This window comes from Nothobranchius furzeri, chromosome 7 (genome assembly GCF_043380555.1).
Source record: "Nothobranchius furzeri strain GRZ-AD chromosome 7, NfurGRZ-RIMD1, whole genome shotgun sequence".
Taxonomy (NCBI): Eukaryota; Metazoa; Chordata; class Actinopteri; order Cyprinodontiformes; family Nothobranchiidae; genus Nothobranchius; species Nothobranchius furzeri.
The window spans coordinates 8,176,551-8,186,150 of record NC_091747.1 but is presented as its reverse complement, the minus strand read 5'-3'; positions in this window follow the sequence as shown (position 1 = coordinate 8,186,150).

Below are 9,600 nucleotides of genomic sequence, written 5' to 3'. Positions count from 1 at the left end.
ATGTGTCTACACCAACCTGTCTGTCGTTCAAGAACAACGGAAGTTGTCCGATCACGGGGACTGACAGTTCGAAGTCATGGAATGAGCTATCTATCAGCATGCCCAAGGGCTTTCCTGCCGGCATGTGGATAGGACTCCGGGTCGGATTTTCGACCAACAAGTAGGCAGAACGATTGTTCAGCTCCAAGAGTGGCGTGCCACAGACGGCTAAGTTGAGCTCCAAGAAGTGCGGTGATGGCTGGAAGAAGGCCTGTGTGCCTGGCAGCTTCTGATGCTTCATCAGAGTCAGACGAACAGGCACTCCCTTGACCAGTGGGGGCAGAACCGTGCTGGCCTCAACCACTGCACGGCAGGCCTGTGGAATGGTCTGACCGGACAGCAAGTGTTCACGGCCTTCTGAGCGAGGCTCAGAGGAAGGTGTGGCTCGGGCCCAAAGGACTTGATTGCAAGTGTCCAGCTGGGCACCGAGTCGAACCAGCAGATCTGCTCCAATGAGTGCAGGTGGATCAAGCTGTGGTATGATGCTGAATGTATGTGTGACCTGTCTTGCTCCAAGTTGGATAGTCAGAGAGCAGACCTCTGGCGCTTTCAGGAGCCTCTGCGGCCAAGTAGGTGACAAGAGCCGATGGCTACGTGTCACGCTGACCAGAAGGGGGTCCTTCTGACGCAGGTGTTCAAACGTCTGCTGGCTGATGGCTGACTTTTCAGACCAAAGAGCAAGGCGAGCATCTGAGATGTGGGTGCAGTTGATGGTAAGACCACCAACTATGTGTGGTGCATATGGCTGCAGGCTGACGTTCTTCAGCGAGCAGAGAAAAGATGAATGTGCGCGGAGCGGAGTTCCAGGAGCGGTTTCGTGCCTTTGCAGGCGGTCATCGTCTGTGGGAGCCGTAGGGAGGGGCATGACCTTGGAACAAGGGTTTTGCTGCTCACTTATGCTGACTTCAAGAATGGAGGATGGTCGGCTGCTATCCGGGTTCCAGGGCTTAGGTGTGTCCACCTGGGCCCACAGTTGACCCTTCTGGCAGTCGATGAGGGGAGCTAGACGTTCAAGCAGGTCCTGACCAATGAGAAGTGGTTCAGTGTCTAGCTGGCAGACATAAAACGGGTGAACCAGAGTCATGTCTTGGAAGGTGATGTCCAGCCACGCCCGGTGAGTGATACACTCCCGGGTCTGGGTGTAGCTGGTGATTTTCAGGTCACAGGGTTCTACCTGGACTGGTTTCCCGAGCGACCGCATGGTGTCAGACAAGCGATGGAACAGTGTGGAGCATATCAGGGTGATTTCTGAGCCAGTATCCAGCAGAGCATCAACCTGTATGCATCCACCTACGTTGGTGCTACAGTACAAACGGCGAGCATGATCATGGTTTGTTAAGTCACCAAGGAACTTCAGAAATTTAGTATCAGGTTTCTCTGGGGGGTAGATTTCAGGAGACTCCTGTGATCTACCAGTAGTGTTCCCCCAGCTGATCAGGTAGGTCCTGGCCACGCTGGGAGGTTGAGCCACGCCTAGTCATGCGGACGTTGGCTCTGGGTCTGGCTTCTTAGAAGAAGACTTTGGTGCAGGGGTCTCTCCTGCAGATCTCAGCTGTTCCTTCTGTTTAGCTAGGAACTGCTGAAACATCTCCTGGAGGTCGGCTTTGGTCAAGTACTCACCTGCGGACTTGTGTTCGGGACCTACCTGTGGGCGGCGCTCCTTAAACCTTCCACTGTTCCGACCTGCTTGCCGTTGGTTTTGGTTGGGCCACTTCCTGTCTGATTGTCCAGACCTAGGCAGCCAATCAGCACCCCCCTTCCCCTGTTGAGGAGATTGGGACTGCTCTCGCGGTTTAACAGGTCTAGGTTTAGCAGATTTTGGCTTAGTGGGTGGAGCTTCTGTGCCTTCGAGCTCCAAACGCAGCTCGGCGTCGGGAGCTAGGTGCATAACGCAGTGATGTGCTTCAGGCTTTTGGGGCTTTCCGCCGGCTTCCCAAGCCTGTTGAGCATATCTCCTAATCTCCTGAGTTGTCAGTTTTTTCATCCGACAATACATTGAGACTTCGGATCGAACACACTCGTGCAGGTTGTGAATGAACAGGGATCTGAAGGCAGGGTCTTCCTCGAGCCCAGGGCCGTTTCGACCTTGGAAATAAGCACTTTTGAGTCGGCGATAATACTCTCTGGGGGGTTCGTTCCTCCCGTGTTTGATGGAGAAGGCCCCCAGAGTCTGCATACGTGGCGTATTCATCTCTCAACGCTCGGCAGAGCGAGGAGTACCGATCACGAATGTCAGGTGGTAGAGTTTCCATGAAACCGTGCACCGTTCTAGATGTGGTTTTCCAAATTAGCTTGAGCTTTTCCCTTGAAGAGGGTGCTGGAAGATCAAGCAGACAACGTTCTATCTCCCTGAGATAATCGTCGACATTGGATTCATTGGTGTTAGGATCAAAGCGTTCTATGTCTTTAGCTAGCGATTCAATTTGACGTACACGGAGCCCTGACTCACGGTATGGCGCGTCATCCTCTGACTCTGACCCACGGTCTGTCTCAGAGGGCGCTGGATATCGCTGGTGTGCTCTGGGCTCCCAATGTTGACTCCTGGGGCCCAAATCGGGGTCCGGCATGTGGTGGTGGGCTGCTGGCACGTCACGTGGGTGTCTTGGGAGGTCCTCCTCCCGGGGCACGTCTGCGTAGTGCAGCCTGCATCTTTCAACTGGGGCTTCTGCGTAATACACTTTGTCCGGATACGGACTGGCGTATGATGCTTTGTCCTGCAGCTGGTTACCGGCATGCCGAATACCGGAGTAGCTAGGATGGGTGGATGGTTGAGGTGCAGCTTGGGGTGCATAACCCCAGCCGGCACCTTGCACCCTTCGTGGACTGGGGGAGCGGTCTAAATAGAGGTGCCGCTCAGCTGGTCGACTTCTCACAGATTGAGAAGGCCGTGAAGATGAGGGTGGTGGTCCAACCTGGGGTTCGAGGGCGAATTGCCCTCGGCCCCTAGGTGGTCCTGAATGCCCTATAGTGTGTGTAGGGAACGGGGCCGAAGGTTGGAACAGATGAGCTTCATCTCTCCCCTGCGGCGTGCGTCCGTCCAGAGAGTCCTGGTGTTTCCCCCCTTCCCACTGTCTGTTGTCATCAGCAGAAGGGGGCGGGGTCTTCTCCCCATCTTCCCCAGAATCGGTGCTGGTGTCGTCTTCCTCCTCGTCATCCTTCTGCCTTCCATTTTGCTGCCTTTCAGCTAGCATGCTCTGGAGGTTCATGATCTTCTGACCACGTTGGAGTCCTCTCTGATAGAGGATCAGGGCTAACTTAGCTAAGTGAACCTGGATTGGTTTTGTACCATCCGGGTTTTCTATTTGATCAATTACAGCTTCTAGCTCGACGCTACGCTGTTCTTCAGTGAAATCCCTAGAAGGGTAGTCGGGTTCTCGAGCAACCGCGACCAGTTTGGACAATATTTGTCCAGAAAGTAGGCCAGGTTCATAGTCGTGGGCCGCAGCGCCACCTGGTTGCTGGGAGTTGGTCAGTTCACTACTCTGTCCCTCCATTTTTAACAACCGAACCAAAAATAGCCTAGTAGAGCTTCTGCAGATAGCTCAAGCTGCACCTTTTGGGCAGCAACTGCTAGCTTTGTAGCAGAAAAACACTAAATTAACCTTTGTGCGCACAGGTTTTAGCGTTTTAAGATTGCACGGAATGCCGTGACTAACACCTAAAATACTATTCCTTTCAGTATTTTAGCAAAAGCTGGTGCGTTGCCGTAGCAACGTCTTACAACACTTGCAGTGTTAAATATGCTAGTTATTCCTTCAGAATATTAGCAAACAAGGTGTTATCAGTCTTTGAGTGAAGGTTTCAGTTAGTTACAATAGCCACTGTGAGTTAAAGTCGCTAAATTAGCAGTTAATTTTAGCCTAAAAGGGTTAGTCAGAATTACTTACACGCTGCACCTTTAATGAGGAACTGAATTTTAACCTAAAAGGTTAGCCAGAATTAATTACATGTTGCACCTTTAAGGAAAAGCTGAATTTTAACCTAAAAGGTTAGCCAGAATTAATTACACGTTGCACCTTTAAGGAAAAACTGAATTTTTAACCTAAAAGGTCAACCAGAATTAATTTACACGTTGCACCTTTAAAGAAGCACTGAGTTACTGGTGAGAGTTCGATGCAGCTTCCTGCTCAGCGAAATCAGCACCACTCTGTTGCTGGTTCAAGGCTGAACAACGGATTATTTTTAATTCAAGCTCTTTGGATTTATTTGTTTGTTTGTGCCGGATAGAAATCTCTGTGTATCCAAGCCTCACACGGCCGCACCAATAAAATGTTGGTGTTATTAGGAGCAAACAATTCGTAAGCTTTAACTTACTTTTGGATTCTTCAATAAATTCTGTAAATATGGAACTATTTACTGATTTATTAATTAATTAAGATATTCTTAGATATCTTCGGGGCACCACCCTTTAATTAGAAAGGGAAATGAATCCAAAACTCTTATCAGTCTTTCTTGAAGTTCGTAGAATCCTCGGAGCAGAGACTTCTCTTCGACACAACAAAGCTACTGGACACAAAAATCTGAATTTTATAACATTTAATTAACAATTTGTCAAATGAATAAACAGTGGAATAGATGAATAATAACCGTGTGATATGATTGAAGATGGATGTGTTTGCATGTGATGGAGGATGTATGAATGGGGTCCTTTGTTCTCACAAAGGAGTAGTGTGTGTGTGTGTGTGTGTGTGTGTGTGTGTGTGTGTGTGTGTGTGCGTGTGTATGGATTCAAAATTGAGTCTTGAATACAAGATGGCTGACCCCTTTGTCTGGCTAAAGTGTGGGTGGCAACTTGCACTTTAACTTCCAAAGCACTTAGAATCAGTAGTAACTTAACCTTAAATCACTCAAAACATTTCAAAAGATCATGAAACAACACAAAAGATTAATCACAAATTAATATCTTTTAGTTTCAGCCTGGCCATGACAGAAACCATTTTAAGATACCAAACAATGATCAATAAGCAGTTTATTCTTTCAAAATGACCCGACGGACGTGTTTGGGACGAAAGAGGAAAACACGAAGCTACTTTTTAAGCAATAGCGCGGTTTTATTGCTTATTCTGGACTATAGAGTTAACGGAAGAAGAAGGAGAGAGAGAAAGAGATGAGTTGCTGATCACCAGAAGAGCGAGGCGTCCCTCCCTCTTTGATTTGACGGTTCTCCGTGTTTCTCCGCAGCTTTCGGCGTCGTCCGTCGGTTTGATGCTTTCTCCGTTGTTTGGCGTTCACGAGTGTTTCTCCACGGGCTGGACAGAGACAGCAAAGTTTCTTTCTGTGCTGAGTTATAACTTACAGCGTGCTTGATGGAGTTGTTGCTTTCCTCCGCAGTTCTGTGTCCTCAAACATCAGCTGGAGGGGAGCAGAAACGAGCAGATCTGATGGGCTTGCAGTTTAGTTTCCAGCAGTTCCGTGGGCTCAACTTGGGCACTTAGAGCTTCCGCGTGCTCAAGGGAGTCGGAGCGTTGACAAGCGTGTCCTTACCGCCAGGTATCCTGGGCAAAAGAACGAGGATTCTTTGTCTCTGCTGAAGATTTATGGTCTTAGTTCGCGGGAAAAGCTCCACGGCTTCCCGCACATGCGCAGAACGTGTTTCTGGTACTAGGCGGTGACATCATCCCAATGCTTCCGTGTGCAAAGCATCATGGGAAATGAAGTTTCTTGGCGCTGATGTGATTATTTGCTTTTCAGAGCAATTTAAGCACAGTCATTTTGGAGAAAATCACTGCATAGTAATTTCCTCATGAGGTCAGACCCTCAACAGTGCGATCATCATGAAACGTTCAGATCACTTACAAATCAATAGATTCTACCTTCTTGTAACGTTTCAGCCTGACTGGACCTTGTTTTCACACAAATGGACCCAGAATGATGTGAAATTGTGCTTCGTACAACATAATTCTGGGTGCCATTTAAAAACCATAAGTGCTAATGACTCCATTCCTTTTTGGGGTAATGGGGGCTGTTAATTGGAGTACTCTAAAACAAACCTGACCTCTGTAGGATATTCAGAAGCCAAGTTATAAGCCCACAAAGGTGTAACTGGACTACTTCTTTAAAGTGACACCAGGCCCGGTGACCTTTGGGACATGGTTTGACCCCCTATAGCAGACCTGGGCATTTTACGGCCCGCGGGCCACATACGGCCCTTTGGTTGACTTTGACCGGCCCGCGTAAGGTTAATTGGAAATTACAAAATAAATGTATTTTCTCATTTTACCTCATGCATGGGCTAAGGCTGCATTGCTTTTATTTTGAAGTTGTTTTTTACGTGCACAATGACGCAATACGTATAGCAACAGGTGCCTGCGGTTGACATGGTGATTGTAGCCCGAGAAATGTCCGCTCATGCAAAAAAAAAAAAAAAAAAAAGAAAAGAAAGAAAGATGCCGAATGCAGGATTTTCAACAAAAATTGGACTGCTAAGTATTTTTTTTACTGAAGCCGGAGGTAAAGCCGTGTGTTTGGTTTGCGGGGGGGAGATTGCCGTGTTTAAGGACTACAATTTGAGTCGGCATTACGACAAGAAACACTCGGAAAAATACAAGAACTTGTCTGATGCTGAGAGGGCACGGACATCCGAAGCTTTGCTAGCAAAGTTGCAAAAGCAGCAAGGCTGTTTTACTAAGCTTCACACATCCAGGGATGCAGCAACCAGGACCAGCTTTGTGATATCCCACAAAATAGCTAAAAACAACAAGCCGTTTTCAGAGGGAGAGTTTGTCAAAGAGTGCATGGTGGACTCTGCCGCACTAATATGCCCTGAAAAAAAGGCGCATTTGAGCAAATCCCGCTGTCCAGGCGAACCGTGACCGGGAGGATCGAGGACATTGCGGGGAACCTGGAGCTTCAGCTGCAACGTGAAGTGGCAAGTTTAGACTTTTTCTCATCAGACGAGAGCTGTGATGTCCGGGACACAGCCCAGCTGCTCGTATTTGTCCGGGGGATAACGGAGCTCACAGAGGAGCGGGCAGCAATGCAGCCGATGAAAGGGACAACGACAGGGAGTGATCTTTTTACAGAGGTAAATGCGTGCACGGACACTCTGGGATTGAAATGGGAGAGACTGTCAGGTGTCACAACAGACGGTTGTCCAAATCTTACAGGGAAAAATGTCGAACTTTAGAAATGCATGCAAGATAAAGTGACAGAAATCGATGCAGATTAAAAATAGGTGTTTTTGCCTTGAATTATACACCAACATGTGTTGTGAAAGTCAGTGCTAAAAATCAACCATGTTACTGATGTTGTTACTAAAATAATAAACTTCATCAGGGCGCGGGCAATAAATCACAGACAGTTTGTAGCTCTTTTGGAGGACTCCACACAGCTGTCAGATGGCTCAGCCTGGGGAAAGTGCTGAAGAGGGTTTGGGACTTGAAAGCAGAGATTCAGGATCTCTGCTGGATTTCTACTCTTCTCTTAAGGAGGACTTTCCAAACCTGAAGAGACATGCTCAGAAGATGTTGGTTTTCTTCGGCTCTACCTACATTTGTGAACAAACATTTTCAATGATGAAGTTTACAAAATCCAGGTAAAGATCCTCTCTCACTGATGATCATTTGTCAGCTGTGCTTCGCATCTCCACCTCAGACATTCAACCTGACTGATGCACTCGTTAAAGCCCAGCAGAGACTAGATTTCTCTCACTGAATAAGAAAAAAATCGCTTAAAAACACAAAATAAGGTGTTTGGACCACAAATGTAGGCAACTAGCAGTGAACTGGGACACTTTTTTTTAAACCTCTTTCTCAAGATCACAGTTCAGTGATTTTATTTTACAGACAATACTGTGTGTCTGTAGAATGCTAAGAACCTCTTTCCAACAATATTTGAAACTCAAAATGTGTTTTGGAGTGAATGTGACTAAAACTGTTAACTAATATAAGTCACAAATGTTTAACAAAAACCAAATGCGCACTTTGTTTACCATTGCCTTGGGAAATTTGAATAAATCACATTTTTGTAAGCCAACCTCACTTTTTCCTTTTTGCTCATTTATAACATATAGCCTACTCTTACCAGCTTGAAAAAACAATGGTATTTACTGCTTTTTATAAAGAAATACCATTAATATTATGCATAATTGACTTCAGCCTTTTGGCCTGGCCCTCCACAATATTTTCTATTTCTCATGTGGCCCCATGGAAAAAATAATTGCCCACCCCTGCCCTATAGGAATGAGCGATCATCATGAAACTTTCAGATCACTTACAACTCAACAGATTCTACCTTCTTGTAACGTTTCAGCCTGACTGGACCTTGTTTTCACACAAATGGACCCAGAATGATGTGAAATTGTGCTTTGTGCAACATAATTCTGGGTGCCATTTAAAAACCATAAGTGCTAATGACTCCATTCCTTTTTGTGGTTGTAGGGGCTGTTTATTGAAGTACACTAAAACAAGCCTGACCTCTCTAGGACATTCAGAAGCCAAGTTATAAGCCCACAAAGGTGTAACTGGACTACTTCTTTAAAGTGGCACCAGGCCCGGTGACCTTTGGGACATGGTTTGACCCCCTTTGGAATGTGCTATCATCATGAAACGTTCAGATCACTTACAACTCAATAGATTCTACCTTCCTGTAACGTTTCAGCCTGATTGGACCTTGTTTTCACACAAATGAACCCAGAATGATGTGAAATTGTGCTTTGTGCAACATAATTCTGGGTGCCATTTAAAAACCATAAGTGCTAATGACTCCATTCCTTTTTGTGGTTGTAGGGGCTGTTGATTGGAGTACACTAAAACAAACCTGATCTCTCTAGGACATTCAGAAGCCAAGTTATAAGCCCGCAAATGTGTAACTGGACTACTTTTTTAAATTGACACCGATCCGGTGACCTTTGGGACATGGTTTTACCTCCTTAGGAAAGTGCTATCATCATGAAACATTCAGATCACTTACAACTCAATAGATTCTACCTTCTTGTAACATTTCAGCCTGATTGGACCTTGTTTTCACACAAATGGACCCAGAATGATGTGAAATTGTGCTTCGTGCAACATAATTCTGGGTGCCATTTACAAACCATAAGTTCTAATGACTCCATTCTTTTTTGTGGTTGTAGGGGCTGTTGATTGGAGTACACTAAAACAAACCTGATCTCTCTAGGACATTCAGAAGCCAAGTTATAAGCCCTCAAATGTGTAACTGGACTACTTCTTTAAAGTGACACCAGATCCGGTGACCTTTGGTACATGGTTTGACCAACTTAGGAATGTGCGATCATCATGAAACGTTCAGATCACTTACAACTCAATAGATTCTACCTTCTTGTAACGTTTCAGCCTGATTGGACCTTGTTTTCACCCAAATGGACCCAGAATGATGTGAAATTGTGCTTCGTGCAACATAATTCTGGGTGCCATTTAAAAACCATAAGTGCTAATGACTCCATTCCTTTTTGAGGTAATAGGGGCTGTTAATTGGAGTACTATAAAACAAACCTGACCTCTCTAGGATATTCAGAAGCCAAGTTATAAGCCCACAAATGTGTAACTGGACTACTTCTTTAAAGTGACACCAGATCCGGTGACCTTTAGGACATGGATTGAC